This window comes from Ictidomys tridecemlineatus, chromosome 15 (genome assembly GCF_052094955.1).
Source record: "Ictidomys tridecemlineatus isolate mIctTri1 chromosome 15, mIctTri1.hap1, whole genome shotgun sequence".
In the NCBI taxonomy this organism is placed as follows: domain Eukaryota; kingdom Metazoa; phylum Chordata; class Mammalia; order Rodentia; family Sciuridae; genus Ictidomys; species Ictidomys tridecemlineatus.
In genome coordinates this window covers 59189131-59196704 of record NC_135491.1, presented here as the reverse complement: position 1 = coordinate 59196704, position 7574 = coordinate 59189131, and the positions used below count along the sequence as shown (strand labels likewise).

Genomic DNA, 7574 nt, shown 5'->3' with positions numbered 1-7574 from the left:
CTCCCGCTCCATCACAGGTCCCGCAGGTCTGGGGCCAGCTCTGCACTTCACAGGCACACTGCCTCCGCTGGCCCTCAGACCCCACCTGAGCAGCCAAGGCCCTCCCTGGACCCTCAGCCCCTCCCTGGACCCCTCTCAGGAGGCCTGCGGCAGGCCAGGCGGGACGCCTGCTTGTCCCGCTCCCGGATGTGGCCGGCCAGTCTCCGGCCTGGCTCCTGCCCTCTCTGCAGTACCTGAATCAGCCCTGGTCCTGCGTCCAGCTGGGCTGTCTCTGTAGCCAGTTCTTGCCAACCTGATCCCCCTCCCCCCAGAAAGGATCAAGGAGGAGGCTGTCCTCAGGGAGGCCCGGTGGCCGAGGCCCAGCGGAGGTGGCCCCCGTGAGGGCTCCAGGGCTGGCCTGCGGCCTCGGTGCCCTGGCGGCTGCGGACTGTGGATGGAGGGAGACCCCGTCTGGCTGCGAGCGACTGTGCAGCTCTGTGCTGGGAATCGAGCCGGTGCCGCGCCAGCCTGCAGATGCCCGCCCGGCCTGGAGCCTGGCGGGCGGTGGCTTTCCCCTGGGTGAGTGGGGAGCTCTGGTTCCCACGGAAACACGAGGTCACGACGTTTGGGCACAGTTCACGCTCTCAGAGGCAGGTGGGTGTGGTCTGAGTTGGTCCTCACTCAAACCTGCAGGGCAGTTTCTGCACCGCCCAGTGCCAGGACAGGACGCTGGCGAGCCCCCTCGCCGCTGTGCTGCTCACAGGGCATCTAGTGCCCCAGCAGGAGGGCTGGGCCCTCATCCCACCTGGGCAGAGCATCTCCTGAGGGTGCCTGGCCCTTCCGAAGGGCCTCCAGGTGACCTTCCGGAGCAGCTGTGCCTCGTGAGCAGGCCCCAGGGCCACGAGCCCCGAGGACCAAGAGCCAGCCCAGGGGAAACCGCCCTGGGCACAGAGTCGTCTCCTGTGGGGGTGGGTCCTGGGGAGGAGCCATGGGGTGGGGCGGGGGGGGGGGGGGGGGGGGGACAGGCCAGACTGAGAGCTCCCAGAGGAGGAGAGGGCTGGCCCCGTGCGAGAGGGCACACCCACCCCAGGAGACTGACAGCGTGCAACACCAGCCGCCCAGCCTTTCGGGTCAGGAGGAGCAGCCCAGCACCTGGCCCCACGTCTGGCCCCACATCCAGCGTTGCGGCCCCTCTGAGGAGTCCGATGGGGCCCATCAGGGGGTTCTGGTGAGGAGCGTTGGCGCCACACACCACGAAGGTGGGGGAGGGACCTAGGATGAGGCATCCGGGGAGCAGGCCGGGCCTCCATGGCCAAGGAAGCGGCCTGAGGGGTCCAGGACAGGAGAGCGGCGTGGGCCTCCCTGTGGCAGGGGTGCAGGGCGGCATGGGAAGGAGGGGGTGTGGGAAGGAGTCGGGGCTTCGGGCCTCCTGCAGCACCCAGGGAGGGTTCCAGCCTCGGGGGCAGCTGGTCCTGCAGCAGAGGGAGGCCGAGGCCGGGAGCTGCCGCCACCCCACCCCAGGAGCGCACAGTCAGGCTCTTTGGCACATCTGCAAGCCCTGGTCCCTGTTCCAGGTCAGTGCTGGACCTTGAGCGTGTGACATGAGGCTCAGAGGCACCCGTGACAGCAGCACATCCCAGGTGTGCACCTGCCACCCAGGGAGCGTGCCAGCCTGCGGGCGGCTCAGCCAGGCCCCAGAGCGTCCTCCTGTCCCCCGTCAGAGCACACTGGAGAGGTCACATTGTGAGCAGTTGGGCACGTACCAGACTGCACGTACCACCCGATTAACAGATGCTCCTCTCTCCTGGGTTTGCTCAGAGTGTTTTTGAAGATCAAAGTTGGAGAGAACTGATATCTCCCCAAATCCTTCCCTCCCCGCTCCCCAAGGAGACTTGTGCTCCACGTCACTGCACGCCGCCGTTCCTGGACCCCTGTCCACCCCGTTCTGTGCACCGACCCCGCAGCTCCGTCCTGGGGGCTCCGGGAGCCAGTGGAGGCCCAGGTGTGCAAGCAGCTCACTGGTTCCACTCAGGGGAGACTCGCGTGGCCACCGTGCTCCCTGGGCTCCCAGGCTTCCCCTGCCCTCTCTCCATGGAAACGCCTCAGGTGGTGGACCACACTGTCCCCACCAGCCTGCGAGGCCTGGCAGTGGCAGGACCTGGGGCTGGACAGGCCTCAGACTCTAGACCCACTGACCAAGGGCAGAGGCAGCGTGGCACCTGTGCCCACCAGGGCCCACTGAGGTGCATGCCTGGCTGGGGCCCCTGTTCTGGCCTCTCCCTCCTCCCTGCTCCCTGCTCCCTGCTCTGGGATCGCCCACTGTGGGAAGCCAGCTGCCTGCTGCAGTTCCCATGGACTCCCACAGAGAGCCGGTGAGGAGCCAGGCCCGCCAGCAGCCCGGAGGGTGTGGGGGTGCAGCCTCCGCTGGGGGCGCCGCCCCCCACCTGCCCGGGGACCCCAGCCAGGCAGCTCAGGAAGGAGCTTGGATCCTAACCCACAAAAACCGTGAGGTGCTCATCGATTGCTGTGGTGAGCCCCAGGGTTTGGGTAGCTGACACACCCACCGGGCGTCCGCAGTCCCCTGAAATAAACTCAGGGGCAGCCCCCATCCATCACAGACTGCCCGGGGCCCTGGAGTTGTGCCTGTCCTGATCTGCCCCCACCCCTGCTTCTGTGTCCAGCTGAAATTCCCTTAGTGTGAAATTGACCATCTTCACCACTTGAAAGTGACATTCACTACAGTCAGCGTTGTCGACCACCTCCCAGGAAACCCGTCCCGTGAGAAGCCACTGCCACCCCACCTCTGCCCCCACCCCCAGGAAGACGCAGGTCAGGTGAGGCTGAGCCGGGCCAGGCCTCTGGACCTCAGGCAGGGCAAGTGCTGGGTGGGCCTGGGGGAGCACGCCCCGTCTTGAAGGTCCTGGTGCACACTTCATGAGGTCCAGTGCATGACGTGTGCCAGCACGTGCGTCTGTGTGTCTGACTCATGTCGACTTGTGCATCTGTGTGTCATACATGCATGTATGTTGTGCACACATGTGTGTCACATGCCCGTGTGCTGGCACAGGTGCTTGTGCACACGTGTGTGTGTGTGCACATCTTACAGATATGGAGAGCTTATTTTGGGCTCACCGATATTGTAAAAGCTTTTTTATTTATTGACCCATTCAATCCTCACAGTCACCCTATATGGACTCCTCCCATTATCCCCACTTTACAGAGGAGGAGCTGAGGCTCAGAGAGGCAGAGTAGCTTTCCTGGAGCCCCACAGTGGTTGGACAGTGGCCAGCAAAGCCCGGGGGGCCTGAGTCTGGAGCCCCTGCTCTGGACTGAGCCATCTGATCTATCTGAAGGTTAAACAGCCTCTGATCCAAACCCCCCTCCTGCCTAGTCCACGTGCTCTTAGCTCTCAAGGAAGGGAAGGGGGGGTATCTTGTGAAGGGGCTTTGGGGACAGGTCTGGCGGGGCCTCCCCTTCCCTGGCTGCCTGGGGTAGGGGACCCGGAGTCCTGCAGACCTTTTCCGTTCGGTGCAGGCGCAGGGAGCTCTGAGCTTCTCTGGTGGCTCTGGCCAGCACTTGCATCTGACTGGAGTCCCGCCTGTGGTCAGGGCTGTGGCCACCCCAGGCCACTCCAGCCTGGCTGCTCGTTCCTCAGGGGGGCGGTGGCCTTTGCTGTGGAGTGCCAGTGGAAAGCAGAGAGCCAGAGTGACCGGAAGGCTCATCCTGCAGGGGAGCAGGCCCCGGGGTGCCGCACTCAGGCCTCCCTGGGCGGCTGGACAGGTCCAGGCTCCTCCTGCACCAGAGCCGGGGATGGGGCTGCTTGGAGTTCTCCTTGGATCAACCTGCTTTCCCCCGCGAGTCTTAGAAAATGGTTCCGGTGTGTGGCATATTCACAGGAGGCAGCGAGCAGACAGATCTGGCTCCCTCCCTGGTCCCGCCACAGCAGGAGAGGAGCAGAGGAGCGGCTCCGTCGTGGTCCTCAGAGCTGAAACGGGGCAGCTAAAATGACTCTTGCAACAGCTGCCCTCGCAGCAGGAGTCCAGGCTGGAGGTGGACGGGAATGTTCTACGGCTGAACCCGCTGCTGGTCACACGGGGTCTTCAGGTGTGCCTCAGTGGTGAGCCCTGGGCTCCATCCCCAGCGCAGCAGAAACAAACAAGACCCCCTCTCTGAGCTGCACGTGTGGGTGTTCAGCAGCACCAACCTTCACCCGCCACCCCTCCCCACCCTGCTCCCAAGCCATGGCCCTCACCGACATCTGGGGGTTCCTTACTGATATCTCCAATTTCCCAGGAGATAGTAAGTCCTGAAGCTGGATGTGGGGGCCCCACCCTGCACCCTCCTACCAAGCAGCCCCCTCCCAAGTCGTTGAAGCTCAGGTCTCAACTTAGTCTTTAGCTTGTTTTTCCAATTGGTTTAATGCAAACACCTTCCCAAACCAAGAAATAACAGTTGTGCCTAAATATAACCCAAATATAGGGGATGCCCAGAAGAATCCTCCCAAGGACTTCTGTGCATCGTGACTGTATAAAGCAGATGTCAGTGGACAAAGGTGCAGGATGCTTATGAAATCTGGGACATTACGTTAGAAATGCAACTCCCAGGGCCATCTGCGTTTTGTTTTATTTCCTGTATGTTTACGGTGCTGATTCAGTAGAGACGCATTATTGAAGTGGTGGGATAACAGGAGAACTTGTGGTAGACACCGATCAAGCCGTCTCCTTCTACTCCTGGGAATACAGGGGACGCCATTTCCCAGCCCCCCTTGCAGTTGAGACTGTCATGTGACAGTCTGTTCAGTGGGATCCGGGCTGTGACAGTGGACACCCTCCCCGCCTGGCCTGAGAAAGTCCCAGCCATCCCTACCTACCCGGACGCCAGGACTCACCCCAGACACTGAGGCCCGGGGGACGGTGGACCCCCACCACTGAAGGGGCCTGGGCCACCGCCAGCTGCCAATTGAGATTCGTGGAGAAAGAAAGCCTGGTGCATGGCTTCAGGCCAGGGCGGTGGCGCAGGCGACCTCCTGGTCCACACCTCAGGCACGGAAGGTGCTTCCCGCTTCTCTCGAGTCCCACCACCTCTGTGTCCCCCACGTCAGGCACGGTCCCAACTCAGTTTCCTACGTTACCTCCTCTTCCTGGGCTTCTGAGCTTGAGAGCATCCGACCCGCTCAGGACACCCAGGATGGACGGCTGCTTTCCTCCTGTCAGACGTTCACATCGCGAGCTGATCCCAGGCGGTCTCACACCGCGGGCAGCAGACACTTCTGGACGTCTGATTTCTGCTGTCGACTGAGCAACCTGGACGCCTGCCTTCCAGGGGGTCCTTGTGGGAGACGTGGCTCCGCAGGTGAACCGGAAGTCTTCAGGGCTCAGGAGGAAGAGGCTCCGAGCAGTCCCCTTCCTCACTGTGTCCTGTGGCGGCTCAGGGACCGGCCAGCTTTGTTCATGTTTGAACTGTGCAGCCTCCGTCAAGACTGCGGGATCTGCCAGGCACGGTGGCCCACGCCTGTCATCCCAGCGGCTCGGGAGGCTGAGACAGGAGGATGGCGAGGGCAAAGCCAGCCTCAGCAACAGCGAGGCGCTAAGCAACTCAGAGAGACCCTGTCTAAATAAAATTCAGATGGGGCTGGGGTGTGGCTCAGTGGTCGAGGGCCCCTGGGTTCAGTCCCCAGGGCCAAAAATAAAAAAAGACTGTGGGCTCTGCAGCAGCCGTGTGGACACGTGAAAGGACAGGCTCTGCTCCAAGAGACGGCCCGTACTCAGCTGCGGGCAGCTGGATTCCACCCCCAGGCCGAGGTCTGCGGCCAGGCTCACCTAACTCTGAGAGCCTGGGGCTGGACAGGGGAGGGCTTGAGTGTTCAGCGCTGCTGGGTCCAGTCCCACCTGGAGGCCGACCTGCGATGGCTCTCTGGGCGAGGGTTGCTAGCTTCTCCTTGGTGAAGAGGAGACTACAGGAGTCCCTGCCCTCCCCGAGTGCTGGGGATGGCCAAGCTGGCCAGGACAGGCTGCCCAGTGGCTGCATGCTAGTAGACGAGGGCTCTTGTCCCTCCGGAAGGGACGGGGACCTGCTCCTTCCAGCTGGGGAGGCAGGAGCCGGCCCTGGAGAGAAGCAGAGGTAATTACCGAGGCAGATCCCCTGGGGCAGGAGGGAAGGGACTGAGAGCCAGCAGAGGAAGCCAGGCAGGGAGGGTGGCCGGGGCCTCTGCAGCAGGAGGGACACGCAGACCAGTGGAGCAGGCTGTGTCCCTGGGCTCTGCCGTCCAGGCAGCAGGGAGCAGGTGGCTGTTAGCACTGTGTCCCCGTCCTTCACACCGCCGGGCGCACAGTAGGTGCTCCACAGTCACTGGATGGACAGATGGGAAGGAAGAAGGGACGGTTGCTGTCGCCCCCGACACTGAGCAGTCAAAGGGGCCGAGCCTGTTGTACAGGCGCAGAGGGCAGAGCGGGGCCACTCGGCCCATCACAGCGGTGCCTGCGGCCAGCCGGCCACCTCCCCTGGCCTGCGGGAACTCACCTGGGCTGAGGTTCCTCAATCCACAGGGAGCTGGGAGTGACCTCACCTCCCTGAAGCTTCCCCTGGGGGAAGCCCGGGCCCAGGTGGGGAGGACGGGTGCTCTGGGGCGCCCAGACGGGGACATCGGTGTGGACGACAGGAAATGCCCAGGCCAGGCCAGCACCTGCCCACCTGAGCTCAGGATGTTTCCCCACTTTACAGCCGAGGAAGCCGAGGCTCGGGGAGGCCGAGCCAGCCCTGGCTCTAAGTGGCATTCGAGACTGCCAGGGCCTGGTGGCAAAGCTGAAGGGGCCCAGGAGTGAGAAGCCAAGCTGCAGCCCAGAGGCCCATGTCCGAGGACCGGCTCTGCACGACTCCCCGACTCCGGGAGGTGGGGGGGTGAGGGAGGCCAGGAGGAGCTGGCGGCCACCTGGAGGCCACCGCCATGCTGATCGGAACCGGAGGCACACCCTGCGGGGCCAGGCATGTCTGGTGGTGGCGAGCAGTGGGCAGGTGGCCCAGCAGCGGGCAGGTGGCCGAGCTGGCCCTGGACGAGCCTCGTCTCCCTCCTGCAGGGGACCAATAGGAGGCCAGGGCTGAGGCCACTGCGAGAGGCAGGCGTGGGGAGGTGCTGGCCTTGGCCTGCGGGGGCACTCTCATGTCCACCCCGATTCATGCTAACGAAGACTCAGTCCGACCAGAACTGGGTTCCGCCTGGCCCAGGACTGTTCATGTAGTCACCCAACAGCTATTTACTGGGCACCGTGAGGCTCAATTCCACGTCAGCTCAGCTGGGTCACGGTGTCCATGCACGGGGTCATCACTCTCTGGGTACTCCGTGAGGGGTTTGGGATGAGGTTGGAACCCAAGTCTGCACACTTGAGGACAGCCCACTGTCCTGTAACGCGGGTGGCCTCCTCCAACCAGTCGAAGGCCTGATCCAGGAAGGAGCTCCTCCAGCAGAGCCTTCAGACTGCAGCTGAGCACCGCTCTCCTGCTTCTAGCCCTCAGCCCACCCTGCCTCTCAGTCTCTGTCACCACCTGAGACCCTCAGTCTCTGTCACCACTGAGACCCTCAGTCTCTATCACCACCTGAG

The 7574-nt window shown here is 63.4% G+C and overlaps 2 long non-coding RNA genes across 3 annotated transcripts; one reads left to right on the top strand and one right to left on the bottom strand.

The window, feature by feature from the left end:
* Nucleotides 1–1011: 1011 nt before the first annotated feature.
* On the top strand, nucleotides 1012–5689 carry LOC120887993 (uncharacterized). 2 transcript variants are annotated; one of them, XR_005731436.2, is made up of 4 exons: nucleotides 1012–2508; nucleotides 2661–2813; nucleotides 3876–4083; nucleotides 4459–5689. It is a non-coding gene; the product is annotated as an uncharacterized LOC120887993 (long non-coding RNA). The 2 variants fall into 2 exon arrangements; XR_005731435.2 differs by having other exon boundaries at nucleotides 3876–5689.
* Nucleotides 3113–5249, bottom strand: LOC144370953 (uncharacterized). The gene is made up of 2 exons (XR_013431098.1): nucleotides 5111–5249; nucleotides 3113–4103 (listed from the first exon to the last, which is right to left on the bottom strand). It is a non-coding gene; the product is annotated as an uncharacterized LOC144370953 (long non-coding RNA).
* Nucleotides 5690–7574: the final 1885 nt, after the last annotated feature.